Source organism: Chelonia mydas, chromosome 9 (assembly GCF_015237465.2).
Source record: "Chelonia mydas isolate rCheMyd1 chromosome 9, rCheMyd1.pri.v2, whole genome shotgun sequence".
Taxonomy (NCBI): Eukaryota; Metazoa; Chordata; order Testudines; family Cheloniidae; genus Chelonia; species Chelonia mydas.
Genome location: NC_057855.1, coordinates 34811018 through 34838335, shown reverse-complemented (window position 1 = coordinate 34838335; position 27318 = coordinate 34811018). Strand labels below are relative to the sequence as shown.

General features: G+C 43.7%; 1 long non-coding RNA gene across 1 annotated transcript; it reads right to left on the bottom strand.

Annotated features, from left to right (window-relative positions):
• Positions 1-1811: 1811 nt before the first annotated feature.
• On the bottom strand, positions 1812-26995 carry LOC122461654. The gene is made up of 3 exons (XR_006283736.1): positions 26584-26995; positions 6610-6721; positions 1812-1975 (listed from the first exon to the last, which is right to left on the bottom strand). It is a non-coding gene; the product is annotated as an uncharacterized LOC122461654 (long non-coding RNA).
• Between the last annotated feature and the right edge of the window lie 323 nt (positions 26996-27318).

The following is a 27318-nucleotide window of genomic DNA, read 5'->3' as shown; positions in this document are numbered from 1 at the left end:
TCTCCTTACATGTCATTGAATCTAGTTTATCCATCATATTTTGTTGATATCAATCAACACCTTGTTTAAAAGGGTAGAGTTGTTATAATAATTGTTCAATGATCAATAACATTACATGAATATTGTGCAATCCAGTTGCATACATGGACCTCTGCAAATTCTTCTGTTCATCTAATTTTGTGTAAATATGAAAATATACAGCATCTGATCCTTTGTTGTGGCAAATTAATGTAACTGTATGGGAGCTGTGCCAATTTACTTTAGCTGAGGACCTGGACCACAAAATGGATTGTGTCAGTGTTTTAAATACACAGGCCCACAGCATATTTGAGAAGGATCTTATCTCCCCCTGAAGTGCATCAATTAAGGAACTAATTTCCCACTCTGCTACACCAATTTTACACCAGTATATCTCCATTGATATCAGTGGAGCTCCAGCACCACAAAACTAGTAAAACATAATAAAAAATCAAGCCCAGTGCGTATGTGCTAAATTCCTCAATAAATTAGCCTCATTATCTACAAAAACAGCTGATTCATTATTCAAAATATTATGCACTAAAAGTTATCATTTTAAAGAGGGAAGGTCAGAGCAAAAACCTCTACATTAAAACTCAAAACACACTCATCCGATAAAGTGAGCTGTAGCTCACGAAAGCTTATGCTTAAATAAATTTGTTAGTCTCTAAGGTGCCACAAGTACTCCTTTTCTTTTTAGTTATAAAAACAGTAAATCAAGCTAATAGATCCAACAAAAACATGAATCATCCAGCCTAGCAGACAATTTTTGAAACCCAGTAAAATGTAAACATGCCGCACAAGAGATGAGACAAAGTAAACATGTCACGCAAAAGAGATGATGCAAGGCAAACAATATGAAGAAAGGCAATTATATGCTAATCTAATTCCAGGAAAAATCTATTTATTAGCAAATTTCAAAACAGCTGCAATTTTTTGGAGGGCTTAATTTACACCCATAAAATTCATCCCACCAATGCAGACACCAGGCATTGCAGGCACAATTTACACTCACAGTTTACATGCAAGTGCAATTCTGAATAGTTGTGTATCTAACAGATGGTGACACTCAGACAGTTAAACATGCAAGTACTCAGACTTGCTTACCCAGTTGATATTTTACTGGCACAACTTGTTCTGATCAAAAAGGAAAGGCTGGGACTCAGCCCTTTAAAAATGGACCCCATCATTCAAAATGTTCAGCTTGCGAGCCTAAAGTTAGACACGGACATTCATCTGTCATCCTAACTCCTGATGTGCTATGTGAGATTCTAACAACAGGAATAAACATGTACAACCAGAGAGAACTACTGTCCTGCAATAAATAAGATAATGAAAAGAAGCAGCAAACAGGGGAGTTTTGAGAGGCACTTCTCCAGATGGAGGAGAAGCAACGGTGTGACCCTCAGTGAGTTTGTAGTCTGTTCGTTTGTTTGTTGTGTGTTGGCTTGCTGGCCCTGTGCCTGTTTGATTGAAGTTTCTAGTGTGGTCTGTTTGGGAGGCTGTGCACTGAACCTAGTGGCCAGCTAGGCAAGGCTGAAAGCTTCCTAATGAGGCTCTAGCCTGTCATCGTTTGATCCCTTGGCAAGGGGCTTGGGATAACTCAGGGAGAACGGGGGTTCAGAAAGCCTGCTCGTAAATGACCAGAGGAGCTAGCAAACAGCAGGGTTTGGTGAGGGAGTTTAGAGGGACTGTGAGAGGCAGATACACCTAACAAACATTCTCTAAACTTGGGGCACTAAACCTCCCCCCACAAAGAAAAAAAAATCACATACAAGTAAAAAATCTCTACAAGAGTAAAAATAATACAGGCAGAATTCCAGCAACAGAGTGGGGGCTATGCAGTTTATTGCACTGAGTGCAGTATGTATGATTACCTTGCTGTGGGTGCAAGCAGCTCATGGTCCTCAGAGACGGAGTGCAGATTCTTGAAACCAGAGTGGCTGAACTGCAGGAGCTAAGGGAGACAGAGAGGTACATAGATGAGTCTTTCTGGGACACTGTAGCATGGTCCCAGCTCCAGTCTGACAGCCTTTGTGCTGCTGAGGAAGAGGAAAGTCTCGGGGAATGAGAACATTAATCTGAAGCAGAAGGAAATGATCCCATAGTTGGGACTTGGGACCCTCCTTCCAAATGATGTCCTGGCATCTCTTGCAGAGGGGATACCTCTCCGGAGCAGGGAACCCCTGTTGTTAGGAAGAGACAGATAACAGTAATGGGGGATTACATTATTAGATTAGATAGTTGGGTTTGTGATGACTGGGAGAACCACATGGGGAATTGCCTGCCAGGTGCAGACCTCTCAAGACATCTAGACAGACTTATGTGCAGTGCTGGGGAGGAGCTGGTAGTTGTATGCACCACTGACACAGGTAAAGGAAGGAAAGGGGTCCTGGAGGTCAATTTTAGGCTGTTAGGTAAGAGATTAAAGTCCAGAACCTCCGTGGTAGCATTCTCTGAAATGCTTGCAGTTCTACACACAGGGCCAGTTAGAAAGGCAGAATTGCAGGGTCTCAATGCATGGATCAGATGATAGTGTTCAGAAGAGGGATTTAGGTTAATTAGGAACTGGGGAACCTTTTGGGAAAGGAGTAGCCTATACAGGAACCAAAACAGAACCAGATTGCTGGCATGTAAAATAAAAAAGGTAGCAGAGAAGTTTTCAAACTAAGAGATGGGGGAAAGCCGGCAGGTGCAGAGGAATGTATGGTTAGGATAGAGTCACTCCTTAGGGAAGAATTCATTAAAGGGGATACTCTATACCACAGGTGCCGACTTTTCAAAGTGCTGGGGAAACAAGACCCCCGGCTCTGCCCCGGACCCCGCCCCGCCTCTTCCCGCCCCTGCTCTACTGCCGCCCTGCCTCTTCCTGCCTGTTCCTCCCCCAAGCATGCCACGCCCTTGCTCCTTCCCCCTCCCCTGCAGCCTCCTGCACACCACAAAATAGCTGTTCGTGGCCGGCATGGGGAGAGAGGGGGATGCGCTGATCCGCAGGGCCCGCTGGTGGATAGGAGGCACTGGCAGGTGTCAGGGGAGCTGATAGGCGGGCTACCAGTGGGTGCTCAGCACCCACCATTTTTTCCCCAGGGGTGCTCCTGCCCCAGAGCAGCAACAGAGTGGCACCTATGCTCTCTATCATAGTAAAGAGGAGAGACTAGAAGTTGATAAGTACAAGAGGTGAAGAGAAACAGTCAAACAAAAATAGAGTCCCATTCAATTACATCACATGAAGGCAAACAACTAAACATTGACAAATTTGATAAGTGCTTGTACAGAAATACTAGAAGTCTAAATACTAAGGTGGGTCCACTTGTGTGCCTGGTATTAAATGAAGATATTGATATAATAGGCACCACAGATAGTTGGTGGAACAATGATAACCAGTGGGACATGACAACCCGAGAATACAAATATATAGGAATGACAGAATAGGTCACACTGGTGGGGGAGTGAAACTGTACGTGAAAGAAAGCATGGAGTCAAATATAGTAAAAATGTTAAATGAATCAAACTGTACCACAGAATCTGTATGTATAGAAACTCCATGCTTGAATACTAGGAGTACAGCAGTCGGAATACATACCAACCACCTGATGAGGATGTTGATGGTGACTGTGGAATGCTCAGGGAGATGAGAAAGGTTACAAACATAGAAAACCCAATATAATGGGGGGTTTCAACTATCCTCATACTGATGAGAACATGTCATTTCAGTGTGGGATACAGAGATAAAATTTCTAGACACCATTAACGACTACCTCTTGGAGCAGTTAGTCCTGGAACTCACAAGGGGAAAGAGTGTTCTTGGCTTAGTCTGAAGAGGAGCACAGGATCTGGTCAAAGAAGTGAATATAGCTGAACTGCTTGGTAATAGTGACCATATGTAATTAAATGTAATATCCTTGGGGCGGGGGGGGGTATCAAAGAAACCCATCACAGTAGCATTTAACTTCAAAAAGGGGAGTTACACAAAAACCAACAGGCTAGTTAAACAGAAATTAAAAGGAACAGTCACAAGAGTGAAATGCCTGCAAGCTGCATGGAAACTTTTTAAAAATACCATAATAGATTCTCAAACTTTATGTATATACCAAATTTTTAAAAAAGTAAGAGGACTAGAAAAATGCTACCATGGTTAAAGAGAGTAAAAGAGACGGTTAGAGGCAAAAAGGCATCCTTTAAAAATTGGAAGTCAAATCCTATTGAGAAAAATAGAAAGGAGCATAAACTCTGGCAAGTCAAATGTAAAAATATAATTAGGCAGGCCAAAAAAGAATTTGAACAGCAACTAGCAAAAGACTTAAAAACTAACAGCAATTTTTTAAAGTATATCAGAAGCAGGAAGCCTGCCAAATAATCAGTGGGGCCACTAGGTGATCAAGGTGCTAAAGGAACACTCAAAGAAGACAAGGCCATTGCAGAGAAACTAAACGAATTCTTTGCATCGGTCTTCACTGCAGAGCATGTGAGGAATATTCCCACACTTGAGCCATTCTTTTTAGGTGACAAATCTGAGGAACTGAGGTGTCAGTAGAGGAGACTTTGGAACAAATTGATAAATTAAACAGCAATAAATCACCAGGACCAGATGGTATTCACCCAAGAGTTCTGAAGGAACTCAAATATAAAACTGCAGAAGAACTGTGGTATGTAATCTCTGTCTTAAATCAGCCTCTGTACCAGATGCCTGATGGATAGCTAATATGATATCAATTTTTTAAAAAGGCTCCAGAGGCGATACTGGCAATTACAGGCTGGTAAGTCTAATTTCACTACCAGGCAAATTGATTGAAACTATAGTAAAGAACAGAGTTATCAGACACCTAGATGAACACAATATGTTGGGGAAGAGCCAACATTGTTTTTGCAAAGGGAAATCATGCCTCACCAGAATTTTTTTAGGCAGTAAACAAACATGTGGGCAAAGGTGATCCAGTGGGTATAATATATGTGGACTTTCAGAAACCCTTTGACAAGATCTTTAACCAAAGGCTCTTAAGCAAAGTAGGAAGACATGAGATAAGAAGGAAGTCCTCTCATGGATCAGTAACTGGTTAAAAGATAGGAAACAAAGAGTAGGAGTAAAGGGTCAGTTTTCACAGTAGAGAGAGGTAAATAGCGGGGTCTCCTAAGGAACTGTACTGGGATGAATGCTATTCAATATCTTCATAAATGATCTGGAAAAAGGGGTAAATACTCAGGTGGCAAAGTTTGCTGATGATACTAAATTACTCAAGACAGTTAAGTCCAAAGCTGACTTGAAGAGTTACAAAGGGATCTCACAAAACTGAGCAACTGGCAATAAAACGGCAGATAAAATTCAGTGTTGATAAATGCAAAGTAATGCACAAAGGAAAACATAATCCCAACTATACATACAAAATGACGGGGTCTAAATTAACTGTTACCACACAAGAAAGAGATCTTGGAGTCATTGTGGATAGTTCTCCGAAAACATCCATTCAAATGTGCAGTGGCACTCAAAAACCAGAATGGGAAGAACCATTAGGAAAGGGATAGATAGGACAGAAAATATTATGCCAATATATAACACCACCTTGAATACGGCACACAGTTCTGATCAGCCCATCTCAAAAAATATATGTATTAGAATTGGAACAGGTACAAAGAAGGGCAACAAAGAGGATTAGGGGTGTGGAACAGCTTCCAGATGAGAAGAGATTAAAAAGACTGGGACGGGTTTAGAAAAGTTTAGAAAAGAGACAACTAAGGAGGGATATGTTAGAAATTGATAAAATAATGAACTATGTGGAGAAAGTGAATAAGGAAGTGTTATTTACCCCTTCACATAACACAAGAACCAGGAGTCATTCAACGAAATTAATAGGCAGCAGGTTTAAAACAAACATAAGGAAGTACTTCACACAATGCACAGTCAACCTGTGGAACTCATTGCCAGGGGATGTTGTGAAGGCCAAAAGTATAACTGGGTTAAAAAAATAATTAGATAAATTCATGGAGGCTAGTTCCACCAATGGCTATTACCCAAGATGGTCAGGGATGAAATCCCATTCTCTCGGAGTCCCTAATCCTCTGACTAGGACCGGAGAATAGGGGATGCGTCACCCAATAAATTGCACAGGTCTATTTATTCCCTCTGAAGCATTTGGCAGTGGTCACTGTCCGAAAATAGGATATTGGGACTAGTTGGGTCTCAGCTGGTATGGCTGTTCTTATGAAATCTAGTAAATGGGGCCTAGATCTGGAACCCCTGCTCATTCTGAGCAATTCTTACTCATGTGAGGAAGTACCTATCAACATGAGTGATGATTCCAGCGTTGGACTCTCAGAGGGGAAAACATAAGAGCTGCATAAAACCTTCCCAATTCAGTTTGCAAGAAGTTTATGAGTAAGAGTATGAGAGCCTTTTTTAGGGGCTTATAGGCCCTGAAGTTTTAAAAAAGTTCATATTCAAGTGGTCAGCGTTTCATTTTCATGTGGTAAAGGCTCATTGTGAATATATATGCAAGGTTGTGGTCAAACAGCTTGATCAGACAGTTCGACTAAAATTCAGCCCCTCTTTCTTTCAGAAATCATGTAACATTGGTTTTCACTGAGACGCGCACTCACCATGGGATAGGTTCAGCCAGTCAAGGTAGAAAGTAAATTTAATTGCAAAAGGCATCTGGCCAGTTCACTCTAACCAAGGATGATTCCAAGTACTTCCAAGGGTGGAGGTGAGCTGGAGGAAAAAGCATCTTGTGAGCACGTTCAGATACAATTATTGTGAACAGGATTTCACTGCCAATCCAAACTGTGTCTAGTGGATTTTTCACAAGCAAGGCAATGCACAAGAGAAATAAATTGCAAATCCCTAGAACATGTACAACCAAAGATGGAAACAATAAGGCACCAATAACATAAAAGCACTTCAAGGCCTAAGAGAAACTTAACCAGTTTTGAGTCAGGTCCTGTACACACATACTCTTAAGTGCTGTGCTTTGTGAATAGTAACCATTTGCAGAATTAGATCCTTATGCAGACCATACACTTAAAATGTCATAACTATTGGGCTGGGCAAAACCATAAATAAAACAAATGCGACTGGAAACAAATTTTCATTAGAAATAATTAGTAACTTTTTCCAAGACAAAACAAAATAAGAACAAAATGAGATGCATTTATTGAATGAACAAGAAAAAATATCTTTGTAAAACAGACTTTTCCCCTGTACCTCCCCCTCTGGACCCAGCTGCTTTTCATACATTCTTTGTGTCAAGTAAACTGCTTATATTTTTCCTAAACGAAGCCCACTTTGCTTCTTTTCCCCAGTCAGTCCAGACAGATGGCAAGTAAAGACAACACTTTAGCATCAATCTGGTGGAAAACCCTTGCTGAAGTGCATTTGCCAAGAAGAAACAGACTAAACATTCATCAGGTCAAATAAAGATGTATGTTTTACAGGCTAGAGGTACTAGACTTCTTGAGACTCAGAGAATTAGAATGGTAGCCAATGTGTTAAAGTGTTTGCAAGGAGCAGCTACACTGCTTCACCTAAAAAATCACACCACAGTAGCCTCTGAATTCTTATTGAAGTGACAATATTCTCTCAAATCAAACAAGAATGGACACCACATTTCTAAAAACCTTATCAGCAGGGAGATGCTTGTTCTATTTTTTCACTGAAGATATGTAAGAGGTTTGGTATCTTTCTGTACCAGTGCATTTCTCCAATGGAGAGGGATAGAATTTGGGGAGCAGGGGTTGCAAAATGAATGTGCTCCTAACTTGAAATCTGACCATGGAATCTTATAAAAATTATATAATTCACAAGTAAGCTAGCATGCCTGAGGGGTGTGGGTAAGTACATGCCTTGGGCTGTGGCCTGGCCCCAAACCCATGCCACTGTGCAGTGTGGAGGGGGGTAAGGGGCATGTACCCAGTCTCAAGTTTCCGTAATCGTTTACCCACAGTCCCACAATACACTGAATTCTTTCTTTCCTCATGACCCTTACCCACCCTGTAAAGGTCCCTCCCCATCCTCACTCTTTGCTGTTTTCACCAGTAGTAGCTGTGCTGACCACATCAGCTTTCTGCTGCACTCTTGATCAATATGGGTGAAAATGGATCCTGCTCTGAGAACAGCTGCCTGTCCCACTGACCACACACGGGTGCTGATCAATGTGTGGTCAGTGTCCGATAAACCTGAGGAGGACCCCAAGCAGGAACCAGAACCCAAGGCTGCTCAGTTACAATGGATCCCTCACCCTCCCTGCCTATATCCCTTCTTGTTCTGGGGCTATACGCCGGATTTTAAGCTCAGCCCTCACTTCAATCCAATGGTCCCCAAGCAACACATGGCTATAAATCAATTATTTTATTATGCATTTGGCAGACACTATATTGAAAAGCAAATTATTAATGAACAATTATTGTGCTCCATTGTCTGTGCACTTCTCAGCCAGCACGTAGGCAGCAATGGTCAGGGGTAGCGGTTTCTTTTTAAAAGTCGGGGGGGGGGGGAACGACAGGAGGCCACACCCCTCCATGTCCCCACTCCTGCTCTCCTCTTCCCGCAGAGGGCCCATCCCCTGGCCAAGCTGGAAACCAGAGCCAGGCCAGGAAGCCCGGGCCCCTCCACCTGCCCCGGCGCCCTAGCAATGATCCTGGGGCAACGCAGACCAGGGGAAGGGAGAGAAACACATTTTAAAAGGCCCTGTTTGGGGATGGGACAGTTGTAGGAAACTTCTGTGTTCTCCAAATGGTGGAATAGTGGAAATGTTGGCCAGACTCTAAAGAAGACATGGCAAACTAGCAGCCCCTGGAAGGAACTGCCACTCTCCACTCCCACCCCTTTGGAGACACTATGAAAAACTTTTTAAAAAATTAGTACATTTATCTTACCATTACTAGCCTCGGCTCCTTCTTCCTGGGCTGCAAAAGTTGTCTGAGAAGCAAGGGCGGTCTAACAGTTGCATGCCTGGAATGCTGAAAAGTATCAAAACTTTGGCCACCTACAGTATGTTATATCATGTGGCTTACTCCAAAAGAAATATAGATAGATAGATAGATAGATAGATAGATAGATAGATAGATAGATAGATAGATAGATAGATAGATACCCTTGTCTCTGAATTGGCAGGACCTTCAGCTCTCAAAAGGGAAACTATTCCACCAGGCGGACAAGAGCAGCACCCACAGAAAGCAGAGGCAGAAGGAGGAGAACCTTGGAGGAGCTGCTTATTGGCAGAACCAAGAGCAGTTTGAGTTCCTTAAGGGCACAGGAGCATTGGCCTCTTCAACGGGAAGAGACACGGATTAACTGGTCTATGGAGCAGGAAGGAACATGGAACATGCCAAAGGAAACAGGAGCAATCCCTAACAGAGAGGCTGATAGACCTGGTGACTGAATGAGTTCAGGGTCTGCCTGCTGCCATGGTCATTTCACCGTCCATGAATCACCACCACCTCCTCATGGTGCTGCTGCGGTGGAGAATCCATCCTCCCCTTCCCTGAGTGACCAGGAGGAGCCTGCAGGACTCCACTGGCACCTAAAACTCCTTGCATAGGGAGCCCCCCCCCACAAACACACACAAATGTCCAGCATAGGAACAAAGAGCCTGTGGGAGTTGTGAACCCCATCAAGTACCTGTCTCCCAAACCCTGGCAGGCAGACCTCCCCATTTGTCCTCAAGAATAATTTTCCCATCGTTCCCCACTTGTCATGGGTACAGCAAGGAGACTGGTGTAGCTCTATTAACATTTGGCCATTGTTCCTGTTATATTTTGTTGGTTTCCATATTTTTTTAAAAAAATATTTTACTTACATGTACCTTATAGTACTTTTAAAAGTGTTGTAGTTTCCCTGATTTGTGTGTGGACCCTCCTTCCTAGGTATGATGAATAGAGATGTTTTCAGGTTCAGGATGGGGCCCAGTGATTCATAGCACATGAATTGGAATGGTGCAATTGTCTGGTGCCCTCATACCGCAAAACACTTTTCTGTCCATTCCACACCCACCCACACCACAGGTTCAAAAATATCTAAAGTCCCAAGAAGAACGAGGAGTACTTGTGGCACCTTAGAGACTAACAAATTTATTTGGGCATAAACCCAAGGATACACAAGAAGGGCGGGGAAAGTGTGTTAGTATTATGTGCTTACAGAAAGTACTACTAATTCTAAATGCACCATAACTCACAACAGAGAAAATGGGGAGATAAACGTTTTTCTGGCGTAGTTCACATGCAGAAAACAACAATACAGACATCTGCCACTCCCAAGTGATTAAATATTTAACTGGCCCCGTCCTTTGCCCCCAAAACCTTTATCAGTTTCAACCTTAGTAGTGATTAGTGCTCCAAAACAGCCAATAAGTTGCAGTTAGCACTGCTGACAATGAATGGTTACGGGAAAGAATGGGTGCACATGTGCACACACCAAAGCAAACGTTGATAAGGTCATTAAGGGAGATTGAGTGTTCCCAATAACAGAGGTCTGTAAACAAGTGTGAACAGTGAAGACAAAAGCATTTCACAATGACCGCATTTCAAGTCAGCCACCCACCCTCTACAGCACAAACACAACCCCTGAAGGTGTTAACCCAGTGATAATTGCCTGTAATGGGTGAATAGTCACGGGAAGGAATAGCTAATGACCTTCAGCTACAGAGGAACAAAACTCTCACAAAGCCACAAAGCCCCATAAGTGTGTGCCGATGTTCCCTCCTTTTCCAGCTGCCACCCAGGGTGTGAAAATGTCCCTCGGCACAGCCAGATGTCATCCTCTGCCTCCCTGCTGGGCCAAGACGTGTGCACATATGGCATCCCTGATTTCCCTTGGCCACTAGGAACCAGTCCTAGTGTGCAGATGGGTGGGTTCCAGCAGCCTGTACAGAGTTTGCAAAAAGAAAAGGAGTACTTGTGGCACCTTAGAGACTAACCAATTTATTTGAGCATAAGCTTTCGTGAGCTACAGCTTGTTCTTTTTGCGAATACAGACTAACACGGCTGTTACTCTGAAAACTGTACAGAGTTTGTAAGTCAGACTTGTCCTGAGCCCACCTGGGACAGAAGCACTCCTCTTTACCCTCACAAATGTCATAGCATGCACCAGTCGACAATTAGACTACTGGCACTGGCCACACTGGCAAGCAGCCGGGTGCATAAGCAGCACCAATAAGATTGCAGCCTACCAAATGGGCACTCCACAACCATTCTGCAGCTACTGTGTTTGTAATTGAATTCCTTTTTTCCAGGGTCATTGATGTTGGGGTATGGTTTCCTGGGACAAATTAGGAGCAGGTGTAATCCACATACCTCCTGGGTGTGGTGTTCTGTTCCATCTAGTGGGACTGAGAGATTAGGGAGTCTGCTCTACAGCCTTAGCTAAGGGCCACATGACTTTTAGCTTATGCAATAGAGGCTCATGCATTTAGCTCCAGAGGTGCCCATTTAGATCCCGCCCGCTGACGATTGGGGTCTGTTGGTGTTACAAGTGCAGGCTCATCTAGGATTTCAGCTGGGAAATCTCTGAAGATCGGGACATGCTTCCTCAACTAGGGGAAGTATGTAACCCACACACCTCGTGGGCTAAGTTCCCTCTAAGCTGCACGGCCATGCAGCTGCCTATTAAGCCCCACACAGGGGCTCAGATGCCTCTCCCCCAGCATGGACCTGCTGTGTTGGGGAGAGGTGCCTCTCCCCTCTGGCCCCAGCATGGATCTGCCACGACAGGGAGAGGCATCTCTCCCCACCAACCCCAACACAGACCTGCCCTGGACTTGCCATGGCTGGAAGGGAGGCGCCCCTCCCCCAGCCCCAACCCAGCCCCTGCATGGACTGGCCAGGGAAGAAGAACCTCTTCCCTCCCGCACCCCAGCATACATGCTGCTGCAGGGATAGAGAGCTGGGGGGAGTCCTCTCTCCCCACTGTAACCTCCGGGCAGCCTGCACTCCAAATCCCTCATCCCTGGCCCAACCCCAGAGCCCACACCCCCAGCCGGAGCCATCACTCCCCCCGCACCCCAACCTTCTGCCCCAGCCCTGAGCCCCCCTCCCACACTCCGAACCCCTTGGCCCCACCCCCACCACATGAATTTTGTTATGTGCACCAATATGGGGGTGATGTGCACATAACAAAATTCATTCCACATATTCGTGGGAAAAATTAGAGGGAACACCGGTCCTGGGTGTGGTGATCTGTCCCATCTAGTGGCACAGAGACCACTTAGAGAGAGATTAATGAGTCTGCTCTACAGCCTTAGCTAAGGGCCATATGGCTTGTAGCTTATGCACTAAGCTCCAGAGGCCCCAGGTTCGAGCCTGCCCACCAACGACCGGGGTCTGTCGATGTTACACAAGTATGTGGGGTTCCCCAAAATAACAGTAGGCACAGGCACACTGTTGAGAACCGCATCATTTCTGGTGAATAAAGTCCCTTCTTACCCCTTCAGGAAAAATCCCAATCTCTTTAGCACGCTGACATCAGTGTTTCCGACATTTGAATTCATGAATCTGCCTCTGCAGTGCACTAAGCCTAACAGAACAAAGCAATAATAGCCTTTTCAATTCACATACTCACTTGCCCCTTTTGGTGCGCAAAGTATTGGGATGGGGTACTAATGATGGCCCCTGCACAGTTTGAAAATGTCATCCTCTGAAATCCAGGTATTATTTCTGGAACTTTTTTATGGCAACCACTCGAAGTAGATCACAGTGTTAACTGCCTCACAAACCTGCACAACCATGACCCCGACAGTGGACTTTCCAACCCTGAAGTCGTTTGCAAGAGCTGTTTGGTGTTGCCAGCTTCCACAGGGTAATAGTCACCCGCTTCTGCACAAAGGTTGCTTCCCTGAATCGAGTGATCTGGTGCTGGAGGTTTGGCGCAAGCTTCTCACACTGCTCCATGAAAGTCTGTTTCCTCATTGAGGAGTTCTGAAACCACTGCAGGCCATCCCAGGTTTCCAAAATGATGTGATCCCACCACACCATGCTTTATCTTCTGCACTGGAGGCAACAGTCCACCCACGGGCATACTGTGGCAATACCAGCATTCACCAGCTCTATAACATGGGAACTGAATGACCCTCAAGGTTGGCTACCTTTGACATGTCAGAAAGTTCTCCCCAAATTCCATCCGGCATTTTGCTGATTGCCTACTCTGCTACATAAACATTTATCCTGTGACGGAGCAGGAGCAGAATCACTTCATCATCCCATTGCTCCATCTCTTCCACCCAGCTTGGCAAAGGTCCGAGATGTGATCAGGAACTGCCATCAGCAAATGTGTGAAGGCAGGGGATAATACCATCACCACACAGCAAAGTGTCTCCTGGTGATGCACAGTACCCTGGGATATGAACCCTGAAATGGTATCACTAATATCAGGTAACAGCAGCAGCTGTGTGGATGAGGGTATATCATGTTGTGGCTTTGTCAAAGTTTCAGGCAGTGCCAACTGACTTTACAATGTAGGAAGGAGAGGTGCTCTTATATTTATTATTTTGTGCAAGATGGGCAATACATTACGTTAGTATTCTTATAAACTAATACTATCACATTCTATAATAAATGATGGAGATATCCCTGTAAGATATAGGTTTCAGAGTAACAGCCGTGTTAGTCTGTATTCGCAAAAAGAAAAGGAGTACTTGTGGCACCTTAGAGACTAACCAGTTTATTTGAGCATAAGCTTTCGTGAGCTACAGGGATGAAGTGAGCTGTAGCTCACGAAAGCTTATGCTCAAATAAATTGGTTAGTCTCTAAGGTGCCACAAGTACTCCTTTTATTGTAAGATATAGTATTTTGAACCATTATAGTTGTACTGTTTAGAAGAGTAGAACAATCCAAAGATAAAATGGTTTAACAGCTATATCCGGAAGACAAATCCTCAAAATATGCTATTAACTAGATGGCTCTGCAGTAAGGCCATTCAGTAAACAGATTCTCTATCATAAGCTTATCCTGTATTAAATGACTAATGAGTTGATGCTATGATAAGACAGTCCTCAAAGGCAATAAATTATAGACACACAATTATGGGACAAGAGTAGAACTAGATTTTGTCTTCTCCTGCTGTGCTACTTAGGACCACGCTCCATAACTGTTGATGTGCATGACTCGCTGCACAAGACCTTTCAACTGCAGATCTCATAGTGCTTAAAAAGGTAGAGGAACATCATCATTATTCCCAGTTTACAATTCCTCAGCTGCCCCACCTGCAAACTGGGAATTATTATGTTTATCCATCTTTGAAAGCACCATGACACCAACAGAGGAAAAGCGCTATATACAAGCCAATTACTATTATAATTATGGGAAACAGAGTGTGGACTTGCAATGTGAATATAACGTTAATTAAGAGATACTTAGCAAGTGTGGATACATCTTTTTTAACATTTTTAGTTAGGTCACATTTTCAAAATCATACTTGTGCACAATTCAAGGACAAATAATTTTAGGTTATTTTATTTCTGGAAGGGTGAAAAACCCTCATGGGTTTTTTTTCATTATCATCAGTCATTTTGGTAAAAGGGCGATCATATTAAGTACTAGGAGAGCTGTGTGAAAATGTTAGAACAGGACTCTAAACTCACGTGAAGTCAGGTTTTGTGCCCACCAACAAAGCTGACTGAGCACTGCATCATCAGCATCTCCAGAGACATTAAAAAGAGCAAAACCAATAAAAGAGCTTGCCTGCCAGCAAATTTTATTCCTTGGGTTTCATTGTGGAATTGACTCTGTCACCAGCCTCACCAGGACACTATCAACACTCAATTTGATGATGGCTCTGGCAAAACTCACCCAGTTTTATCCATGTTTTGCACTGGGCTTTTTAGTTCAGAGAAACCCAAAGACCAGAGGGACTTCAAATGGGGATTAAAAACTATGTGACTTAAACCGGCTCGAAAGACTGGCTGAGACTTGAACCAGCAGGATTTGCAGCCATCTCTTTGAATTAGAGATTTATAAATATTTGTACAAGTCATAAGTCACTGCCTCATTTTCACACATGGGAGCGGGTAGTTAATCTTTGGTGTCACCAAGACTCTCAGTACTATAATTGTCACCAGTTATCCTGTATGTGATTTCTGAATCCAGACTCTTCATTTTGTTAAAAATGTCCCTAATATTGCAGTAACAAACGCAGCACTAATATAACACCAATTTGCTGCAACTTAAAAGGAAATCATTCCATCATATCCAATGTAGGCCAAAGTATTGTTGATTTACGTAAAGGTCAGGGAAAATCGCAATTGATAAAAATGTGAAATAATCCCAGGGAAGTCAAGATAACACAAGATTATAAATGCTAAATGAAAGGTAGGCAGGGACAAGACAAAGGAGAGGTTGGGGAGCAGAAAAAATTAGAAAAGGTGAACTAATTAACCATTAAGAAGTAAATTCTTGAGTCATGTTACAAATTGGCATGCCCTACCAAATTGAAGTAGGAATGTGCCAATTAGTGGTGCAAACATTCCAGTTATGAGAATATCTGGATATAATAACGTATTTGTGAAAGTTAAATAGCAAGATTCCAGCTGTGAGCCCAAATGACAATGGTAGGGCTCCAGTCAATTTTAGGGGTGCATTTTCATAGCCACCCATGCCAGATAAGATGTACAGTTCCCATGATGACTGAAATACCAGTTGTCATGTGCAATGGTAAAGAACAGCATAGTGCTAATAGCCTTTCAGTTATGTATTTCCCCCCCCCCCAAATATGCACATTCACCAAACACAAACCATGTAACCTTGTTGTCGTGGATAAAGCATTCATTATACATTCCTACAATTAGCAGCTTCAAGTTAAAAATAAAAAAAAGAAGTTCACAGGTTTGTGGTCTGTCACAAGAAAAATCCACAAAGTGTTTCTTTGTGTTTAAATAATCCACTCGGTAAAGATGCTGTAGAGAGAGAAAAATAACGATGCATTGCAAAAAACCTCCTGAGAATCCAGTCATTGATAAAAAAAAAAATCTAATTAAGAATGCATGCCTTCAGAATGATATCTAATTTGGCATATGGGAAAAAAGGCATCTAAGAGAGAATTAATGGCAAGTCCCATGATATAAATGCTTTGGTTTGGATTAAATTGCTAAAAGTATCAGCTAAAAGCATCTTTAAACACTGTAGAAAAAATATACCTACATCCAGTGGGAGTATTAGCAGTATAGTGAAAACCTCTGCATAATGCGATGTGTTATAATTGCACGGGCAGTGAAAATATAAAGTTTAATCAATCATTTTCCTCCTAGGGTTAATGGACTGTTTGGTTGGTTGTGGGGGAGACTGTATTATTTTGGGCTACGTGGCTGTGGTTAAACTGATGTATAACTGTCATCTTTATTCTATAAACTTCACAGTTGTAGTATATTGGCATTTCTGTTTTTTTCTATCTAGGTAGACAGTGCTCCATAGTGTGTATTAAAGCAGTTCTTAGAAATTAAACAAAACAAGGAATATGCTAAACTCACAGTTGTTTTGCACATAATTGCATGTGTAGAGATAATAAGCAGCGATGGATTCCTCTTCTAAACATTGGTTGTGGCAGCTGTTGTTTTTGAGTGTTATATCTGAATGATCATTAAATCCATATCCGTACATGAGCAAACTTCCCAAATTAGACACACACACATAGAAGCAAAATTTGCATCTTTCAATGATGCAACAAATTCTCCGAGGCATTTTAATACCAAGGCAAGTCACTCCAGTCTAATTGGCATTCTTATATCTGTAATATTCTTCACCTGCAGCTGAGTGTACCCAACAAGATATGAAATCCCTCCCTATCCTTTGAAACATAAAGGAATGATAATAACTATTCTGATCATTACAGCTGACTGCCCCAGTGCACAGTATAAGTAAGGGGCACACATGCCAGCATTAATAGAAAGTGGCTTTTGGAAAGTATTAGATGCACACAGCCAAACAGTTACTACAAGGTACGACTGTTATAAATGAATTCCACCGTACCCCTAAATCTTATATTAACAAAGTGCTGTACAAGAAGATTAATGGCTCTCTGCATGTATTGGTTACCACATACCACACCATGCTGACAATCTATACACATTGCACAGGCAAAAAAAGGAAATGGCCAAGATAGAGTAAATTCCAAGGGTTCAATTCCTGGACAATTCCTTCACTTTCAATAAGGCACATGTAACCACAAAATGGTAGACTAAGCCAAAGCAAACTGCTCATATGAACATCTTACTCAACCTCACAGATATAGAAACATTTCTAATCAGGACCTGTCAGTAATCAGCCTCAGGATCCTCTCCTCTGTGGGGCACTATGCTCCCCAAAATGTGGGTGGCATGGTCGTGAAAGGGCCATGGACAGGGTTAAGTGTAGGATGCGCTGATTCAATGCATCCTCTCAGCAATCTCAACCAATGGGGCACCCCTGGGGACCCCAGCAGTAACTCACCTGTTCCCCACACAGGTGAATCCTCTTCCCCCCTGGAAGGGACCAGGAGGCCAGTTGACACAGCACAATGTAAACTAAGGCTGGGATTTTCACAGAAACCACACATAAAACTCCCATTTAATTTCAATGGAAATTCAGTGGCTAATTCTCATAGGCTCCTTTGAAACTCTCAGCCTAATTGTCTAATGGATCTACCACTCACAACAATCAGTGCTGCCTATATAAATACCCCATAGTCAAGATCTCTTGGGAAGAAATCAAAGATTATAAAATTATTTATAAAACTAGAGATACGCTAGAACAGAACCCCAGATCCAAATGGCTTTGCTCTTTGAGGAGCTCAGAAAAATAACTGAGATCTAGATGTAAATTTCACAGCTGGATCCTTCCTACAGTGGCTGAATCAAAACTAGATTCAGTTGCTCCCAGACTGTGATAGAAACAGGGGGCCTGGTTCTATCATTTACCCTGTTCTTATGCTAACATAGCCCTATTGAGTTCAACAGGCTCACTTACAAGTAAGGCCCGATGCTGCACAGGGTTCCAAACTTAGAATCCCTCTACCCACATGGAAACCCACTGAAGTCATTAGGACTCTGTGCAAGTGTAAGGGCCAGTGATAGCAGAACCTTTTGTGGAATCAGGGCCAGCTGCTGGTCTGAGGCAGAGGAGAATCAGGTTCCAGGACAAGGTTAATTTCCTGGCTCTTAAGAAGTGATTTCTCTCACTCGAACACTCAATGAATGTTGGGTGTTAGCATTCTATTTCTCTTAATTGTTTGAAAGAAAGCAGGAAAAGAAAAGTGCTACTAACTCATTGCACACCCTAAGCTGAAGCACATTTACTGAGGAGTCTTTAACTCAGGAGGGCATAGCTGAGACGTCCTTAAATTAAACTTGTCACAAGAAAGATTAAGAGAAAACTCTAACATGCATGTGCAAAAATGCGAAATTAAAATCTTCCTGGGCCTTATTCATGGGACTTTGCTACAGCACTGTGAACGGGCCCAAGTGTAAACGAGTATCCAATCCTGCGTGTTTAAAAATACTGAATCAATTTTCTTTTAGTTACAATTGTTTCTCCTTTCTCAGTGAGGACTATAAAACAAACTGCATCCAAAGAGCCTAGCTCCTGCTACTCATGAGTTATGAGTGCGCAAAAATTTCAGTTGGAATGTACGAGGACAATGGGATTTTTTTTTCACACTCACATAATCCCAAAATTGCTCAAACTAGCCAAAAGAAACAGAGCAAGCATGACAAATTTCAGCACAAAAGAATTTGTTTGAGTAGCAAAGAAAGAAGTTTACAAGATGAAAGTCAGTCCCTTTCACATCCTTCTCGGTTCAAATCTCCAAATCCTTACACAATACCCTAAAATGGTATTCCATGTCAAAGGGTGGCCTCCTTTAGGGCATCCCCTTGTGTCTCAGGGTGGCCCTCTTCCCAGCGACCCATTGCCTGCTCACATTCTCCAACACTTGTGAAAAGGTAGCCCCTTCCTGGGACACGATCCAAAGGCAGACCACAGCACAACCAGTGCTCCTGCTTCAGTTTCCCCTATCTTCTGGAGCCTCCAGGAACTCCACATAAGCTTTCCAAATATAAATAGCACTTTCTGGAGTTATTTATTAAAAAATTCCCACAGTCATAATCCAGAATCCCCCAGTGCAGTCCAAATAGTACATTCAATTTTTCAAGACCCAACAGTTCATCAACACACCTTGTACAGCTCTGGTGTCTCTCACAATGCTTCAGTTCTCCGGCATGGCTCCAATGTCTCACCATGCTCTGGCTCTCCGGTACAACTCTTTCACCACATCTCACCTAGCCCCTCTAGCTATTCCACCCTATTTCATTCTCTGCTCTAGTTCTAGCTCTCATCCAGAGACACCAGGGGCTCACACCTCCCTCATTCCCCAGCCTTCTCTGGCCCTCTGGCTTCAGTTCTCTAGCAGTAGGCAACTCTGTCTACAGCTATCAGCCTTCAGACCACTCCAGCCATTTCTGGCCATGGCTTTCCAGTGTGGGGAAGTTTGAAAGAGCCCCCCGGACCACCTTCCACTTTCATGAGTCTGACCTGGCTCCACTGCTCAAGTAGGGAATGCTCACCACTCCCTCCTTCAGCAGCATCCCCTCCCTGCAGCTCTGAGCCCAGCTCGGCTCCTCTTCTGAGCATGTTCTCTCTGTCTCTGGACTCTGGGTTCTGAACTCCCCTTTCCCTTTGGGCTGTCTCTCATTTATAGGTCTCGGAGCCGTCCTCCCTACCCCCCGCCCCCATTACACCAAATGAGGGCACACCTGGATTGGAACAGGAGCACTGGGCCCAATTTCATTTAAGGGGGCAGTTACCTTGTTATGTTTCCCCAAACAGGTCATGTTATAACCTTCCTTGGCTTATTTCCCTTCTTCCATCTCAGACCCCACTAGGTGTTAGGTAGATGTAAATTTGTATGTTGTAAGGTGGCCTGAACACCTTAGTAATTGGCACTTTAGAAATAAAACTATGATTGTCATTTCTTCATGGATTAAGCATTGAAAAATCTAGGAAGAAAATTGTAAAACTCGCAGTTTACATCTGTACAATGTCAGTTCCTCTATTTTTTAATTCTTTCAGCTATGTAAGAGCAGCATGTGGGATAAAGAACCATCTGAAATGTTATATGCAGGTACATATACCATATTTATATACATATAGTTAAGATTAAACAGAAATTATACAGAATAATGGAGAAGAAACAAAATAATAATGCAGCAAGAGAAAGGAAAGAAAGGAATGCTTGGATTTAAAAAAAAAAGAATAAAACCCCTTATTTTTAAATGTTTCATGTGAATAGAACTTCTGGGAAGGTGCTTGGAGAGTGAAGTTCCGTGTGTCTCCTCAGATCAGTAATAAGAGTGGTAATGCAACCTTCCCCACCTTTCCCCACCAGCTTGCCTCCGGCCGGAGTTGCATGGCCTACCTCCTGGGAAAAGGTAGTTCAGTTCCCATGGCCAACCAGGACGGTAATTGGTACCAGTTGTGCAGGGGGTTGGGATGTGAGCACATGCTCACTGGGAACTGAAACAAATGTTTAGTCATGCAGATCAAAAATGCAGCCCAGGGGCCAAATTCTTCCCTGACTTTTGACTTACATCCTGTGCAATGGCATTCACTGCAGCTGGGTGTGGTGGGGTAAACATCAGGGCAGATTTTGGCCCCAGCTGTCTGCAAAAATAAACAAATTTGTTTAACACCCTGAAAATATTCACGACAGCAACAGTCCATCGCTAAGATCTTTTCTTCATTCCTCTAGAGTTGCAGTGCATAAGGGCCCTCTTTTCATTAGTATTCGGATTTTGGCTACTAGCAGAAAACTTAAGGTAAAATTTTCCAAAGAGCCTAAATTCTATTCTCAGAAGTGACAAGGAATTTAGCAGCTTAAGTCTCATCAAAAAGGGCAGCGTTCCCTCTAATTTTTCCCACGCATGTGTGGAATGAATTTTGTTACATGCACCAATATGGAGGTGGTGTGTGACACATTACAAAATTCATGTGGTGGGGGTGGGGCTGAGGGGTTCGGAGTGTGGGAGGGGGCTTAAGCCTGGGGCAAAGGGTTGGAGTATGAGGGGGAGGGCTCTGGCTGGGGGTGCGGGCTCTGGGGTGGGGTCAGGGATGAGGGGCTCAGGGCTAGGGCAAAGGGTTGGGGTAGGGGAGGTGAGGGCTCCGGCTGTGTGTGCGGGCTCTGGTGGAGCCTAAGATGAGGGATTTGGGGTGCAGGCTGCCCCGGGGCTACGCCAGGGAGAGAGGACTCCCCCCAGCTCTCTCTCCCCGCAGAAGCACCTGGGCTGCAGGGGATAGGCACCTCTCCCCCAGCCACGGCAGTTCTGGGCTGGGGGCAGGGTACCTCTGCCCCGCTGCGGCAGGGCCAGGCTGGGCTGTGTTGGGGTCAGGGGAAGAGCACCTCTCCCCTGGCTTGGCAGATCCAGGGCTGGGCTGGGGTTGGCGGGGAGGGGCATCTCTCTCCACCGCAGCCTGAGAGGCGCTTAATAGGCTGCTGCGCGGCCACGCAGCTTAGAGAGAACTTAGCTGAAGGGCATGTCTACGCTACAAAGTTAAGTTGACTGAATTTAAGTCAACATCCAGCCACTACAGTAATTAAATTGGTTGGGTGTGTCTACACCAAGCTCATTGTGTTGGTGGAGTGTGCTCTCACTAGCAGCACTTGCATCGATGCAGAGAGCAGCGCACCATGGGTAGCTATCCCACAGTGCAACATGCTGCAGGAGGTTTGGGGAAGGGCTTGCAGTGCCTCCTGGGACCAAAAGTTTGTCGCAAGAAGGAATGGGAACATAGCTTCAACCTCCCATGATGCAGTTTACTCCCTTCATCCTGATATTAGCCACGGGTACACCATAGCCCGAGAAGCATGGACCACACTCAGCTCTGCACTCTTGCTGTGAAAATTACAAATACCTCATGCCTTATCCTGCAGTATTTCCAGAGCCGAGACAGGAGCCGCCGCGTGGAACACTGTGATATCATACGAGCAGCCCTGCTGCAAGCCATAGAACGAAACCATTCCCCATTGCTGCTGGCAGTCATGCAGCAACTGACCATGGTGGAGCATAGTTTCTGGTCCCAGGAAACAAGCACTGACTGGTGGGATCACATCATTATGCAGTTATAGGATGACAAGCAGTGGCTGCAGAACTTTCGAATGCAGAAGGGCACTTTCCAGGAACTTTGTGCAGAGCTTTCCCCAGCCCTGAAGCACAGCAACACTAAAATGAGACCTGCTCTGACAGTGGAGAAGTGAGTGGCAATTGCTGTGTTGAAAAGCTTGCAATGCCAGACTGCTACTGGTCAGTGGGGAATCAATTTGGAGTTGGTAAATCCACCGTAGGAGCTGTTGTGATCCAAGTGTGCAGGGCCATGTAGAGCACAAGGCAACCATTGCCAGTGCATACCCTGGGTCTAGGATTACTACAAAGTTACTCTTTAAAAATCACTCTCCTTATTCCACTGAATGCAACATAATCAGTATCCCTAGCTATTCAATTAACCATTTTTTGCTATTCCAGTCATGGTGAGTATAGCCTAGGGGCATGGGCGACAGGCCTTGTGCTGCAACTTGAGGGCAACCTGTGTCAGGAGCACATGTGGGCAAATGGACAATGCCCCTTCACTTAGCAACATGGATGGTGCGTGGAGACCGGGGACCAGCATTAAGCCTCCCCCAAAGTGCGGTCTGTGTCAGAGGCAACTCAAGGGGTGGGGGGAGGTTGCAGCCACGAGAGAACACAGGGAAACTCCCCCGCTCCCTTGCCTTAACACTGCTGGTAGTAGTCACCCTGGGCTTGCAGATTCTTAGGTCAGTGCCAATCCCTGAAAACACCATGGGTGGAGAATCACATGTACTCTTGTTTCTAGTATGAGCACTTGTAGTGAAAACTTCCACCATCTCCCCTAGGTGATCCTATGTGATATCAATCTCCTGAGGGAAACAGAGGTGGCAAGGGAGCAAATGCTATAATCGTCTGGGTACAGACCTGGTCCTTATGCTGCTATGCTGTGTACCGCAATGATGCTAGCAGAATTAATACTGGAGTGGTGTGGGAAAGTGTCTTATCATGGTGGAAGAAATAAGGCAGCCCTCCCCAGAAACCTTCTGCAAAGGATTGCAGAGTATCTCCATGAAAGTTTCCTGGCGATCCCCATGTAGAATTCTCAGGCCATCCCTGTACACATAAACAATCTTTTCCGGGGGACGCTCTCTGCATAGCTGAAGTGGCCACTGGGAATCAGATACCCACTGCGCCTCACTTTTTCTTCATACTAAACATAAAATATAAGAGCATGTAACCCCTACAGTTTGATTGGGATTGCATACTCACCAGAGGTGCCTTCTCTGGCATCATGCTCAGCCACGATGCTGTCCTGTAACCGGCTGGACTGTTCTGGAGTTAAAAATAGGTCCTGGTTCTCAGGGAGAATGGATCCCCTGCTCGCCTGTCTCCCATTCTCCTCTTCTCCAAAATCTCCTCCTCGTTGTTGCCTGAGGTGGCTTGGGATTCAAACTCCTGTGAGGTATCCAGGCTGCATTTGGGGGTAGTGGTGGAGTCGCCACTGAGAATCACATGCAGCTCATTGTAGAAGCGGCATGTTTGCGGTGCAGAACCAGAATGACTGTTCACCTCCCTTGTCTTGTGGTACGCCTGCTGAAGTTCTTTGATTTTCACATGGCACTGCTGCATGTCCTGGGTGTAGCCCTTCTCCTCCATGCCCCATACGATCTTTTTCTACGGCTGGATCGGAGCTATGCCTGCACAGACTTTTCTCCCCAGAGACCAATAAGATCCACCACCTCTTATGTACTCCAGGCTGGAGCACGTTTGGGGCATTGAGCCACCATGATAACCTAGGATGATCTCTACACTGATCAAACAAGAAATGGGAATTCAAAAGATCACGTGGCTTTAACATGGGAGGGACTGTTCCCTGTGAACCTGTCTGCTATGGAGTGGAGTGGAAAACGATCACTAGAGCAGTCTCAGCGGAGCATTGTGGGACACCTCCTGGAGGCCAATTCAGTTGACTTACATAACACTGTGTCTATACTGCCTCTCTGTTGACCCATCAACATCGAATTAAGCGCTATGCCTCTCACAGAGGTGGAGTAATTAAGTTGATGTAACAGGCAAGATGGGTCGGTGGAAGGGACCTGGTAGTGTAGACGCATACATTATTCGGTCAATGCTTCTGTCAACCTAAGTTTGTAGTGTAGTCAGGCCTTAGTATCCTAAGACACATAGGGTCTGTCTAAGGTGCAGAAAAAGACCCACAGCAACAAGTCTCAGAGCCTGAGTCACCTGACTCAGGTTCGTGGGGCTCATGTTATGGGGCTAAAAATCACAGTTTAGACATTTGGACTTAGGTGGAGTCAGGTCTCAGAGACCCACTCACCTCTCTGGGGGTCAAATCCCAGGCTCCCACCTGAGCCCAGATGTCTATTTTTAGCCCTGTAGTGCAAGCCCTGTGACACCAAGTCAGTTGACCCAGGCTCTGAGATGCACCATCACAGGTCTTTTTTTGCAGTACAGACATACCCTTAGGCATTTGGAAATTCTACCTTTAATAATTACTTCTTGTTAGCTTCAGAACATTGAAGAGTTGTCATCAAGTTCACACAAAATGAATAGTTTAGGATCCCATGGAAGACTAATATTTAGGGTGAATCCTATTCCGATGATAGTATCTTTCCACTATCCTTTAATTCTTTTTTACAGTCCCATAACACACATACTAAAGATCCTAAGGGCACATTGCAGCACCAGCTCTTAGTGCTGTTAAAATACTCACTCACAGCATTCTCTTTAGAATCCAAATATAATTTTGTTGTTGCTGCATGATCTAGATTTTAAGTCTAAAGATTTTTTGATGTTAACGCATACCTATCACATGGCAAATCAGACAGTTGCATGCTCACATCCAAGCCCCAGTGTCCTTTAATCTTTGTAGGGTAGATAATAGTTTTATCTGATAAATATTTATAGAACTTAGCAAGTGAGTTATGGGTTTATTACCATTTTCTCTAAGAAGAGTATAGGACTTTCTAGAATTCTGTTCCAGTTAAGGTTTCCAGACACCTCCGCTTCGATGGTAAATGGAGCTACAGAAGTCACCTTTCTAAAACAAATTTATCTTGTGTGTTTCCAAGTACTTTTTTCATAAAAGAGTCTTATGTTATCTATTAATATGTTTTGACTGCAATGAGGTTATCATATTTCTTTATAAAGCTTTATCAATAACATTGAATTCACAACATCACAAGTATATTCCCATATCTTTCAGACAAGGAGTGCCAAAGTGAGCAAACAGATATTACTCATGATTTTCAGTGAAGAGTACAGTAAACACAGGATTTTGGAGTAATGTTGGATTGGGAAATAATAATTCATTGGGCCTGATTTTGCTCTTGTTCCACTGACTTCAGTGTTGGAGAAAAAAGATCCAGTGGCTAGGACCTGGGACACAGGAGAATCAGGTTCAATCCCTTGCTCTGCTATAGACTCCCAGTGGGACATTATGCAAGTTACTTAAGGTGAAATTCTGACTCCATTGAAATCAGTGGCAAAATTTCCATTGACCTCAATGTGGACAAGATTTTACTCTTAATCTCCCAATACCTCAGTCCCTCCTACCTCACAGGGGTGTTGTGAGGATAATTGGGGGGCATGGGTACATAAGTACTTATGGGCTTGTCTACATGTTATGAGGACCAAAGGGGCATGATTTCTCAAGTGCACTAATGTGTTGCACATTAATTGATCCGTGTAGACCCTTCTGGTGCACGTTAAAGATTTCCTAGCATACTTTAACATAGTGCTGTTAGATCCCAGCTCTGATGGACACACCCCGGTGGCCCTGGGAAGTCACTGATCCTTTCTTGCTCAGCTTCATCAGTTGTAAAATTGAGACAGAAAGGACTTAGTCACTTATCAACCTGCCAGGAGCACTGGGAAGATTAACTAGTTAATGTTCATATGCTGTGAAGATTAAAAGTGCTTAAGTATTATTACCGATGGAAAAAGGATCTGATTTATTGCTCCTTCATGAACAGTTCAACCTAATTCCCAACTCTTCTCATTCCATTGCCCTCTCCAGATTATTTTTATATATATACAGAAGTATTTACATTCCCAGAATGGCATCAAACACTTTACTGTGTATTTTTCTGACATCACTTTCTTCTCTTGACATCAACACTTAACAATAAGGAAGTAGCTCACCCATTTTTACAAGACAATTGCAGGCTCCTGGGCATTATAAAATAATTATATCTGTTTGTTACCACAGTCCCATGCTTTGAATGTAAATCTCTCAGCCTTGTACTGGGATTTCTGTAGCAGCAGACAACTACTATTCAGGGAATTTCATTGGAATTCAGTCTAGCTAGTTATATGCTGTCCTTCTCCCAAGTATTGATTTGCTGTAACTTATTTCTGCAGTGCAATATATGTATATATATTAATCTCCTGTTCTTAATGAGTCAAATCCTGCAATCCTTACTCAGGCAGAACTCCCACTGGGAGATCAGTTATTCCCTAAGTGGCTCATTGTGGTTACTGTTAGCAATGGACTAACAACAAGGGTCACAGACCTTATCCAAATTAGCTACTCACCTTTGCTCAGCAAAGCTAGGCTCTAACTCTTGTAAGAAAGGGTTTAGTCCTGTGATTTCCAGAGCTTCCTGCATCCAGCTGAACCAGAAATGCTTTGAGAACAGTCTCTCTTGTGGTATTTTGACGTCTCCATTTGTGGCCCTAATGGGAATTAAGAGGTGCAGACAGTGAGGCCAGCGAAAATAGGAAGGGAAAAGTTACAAAAACATTCAAACCTTAAAAAAAAAAAAAACATTCAGTTTAAGAGATGGGCAATGGTTTGAATTTGGTTCTTATTTAATATCAACTGCTTGGGCTATTTCTTGTTAATGTAGCATTTGTGCCTCTGAGGTGAGGGACTTTTGTTTTTAAAGGTTTTTAAGTTGTCTGTAAACATTCCCTGCCAGCTAAACCAAGGTGGCAGCTTGGGAGTCATTTTTCTTTCCTGTCCAATTTACAAAGCAAAAGAACTGAAACTGACCAGCTGAAGAAGTTTATTCTCCACCAGTGCAATTAAATGGGGCTCGGAGGTGCAGTTAAAAATGGCATCAATGCTGCCTGATGCTTAGCACTTTTGAAATTCCAGCCGCTTAGGATTCCCATTGACTTCCACAGACTTTGGATCAGGCCCTTAATTTAGGAGCATAAATAAGGATTCAGGAAGCTAATTTGAAGCATCCTTAAAAAAAAAAAAGTGGCCCGTGTCCTTAATTTATCCTATTTTGCCTAGATAGCTGATGTCAGAACCATAGACCA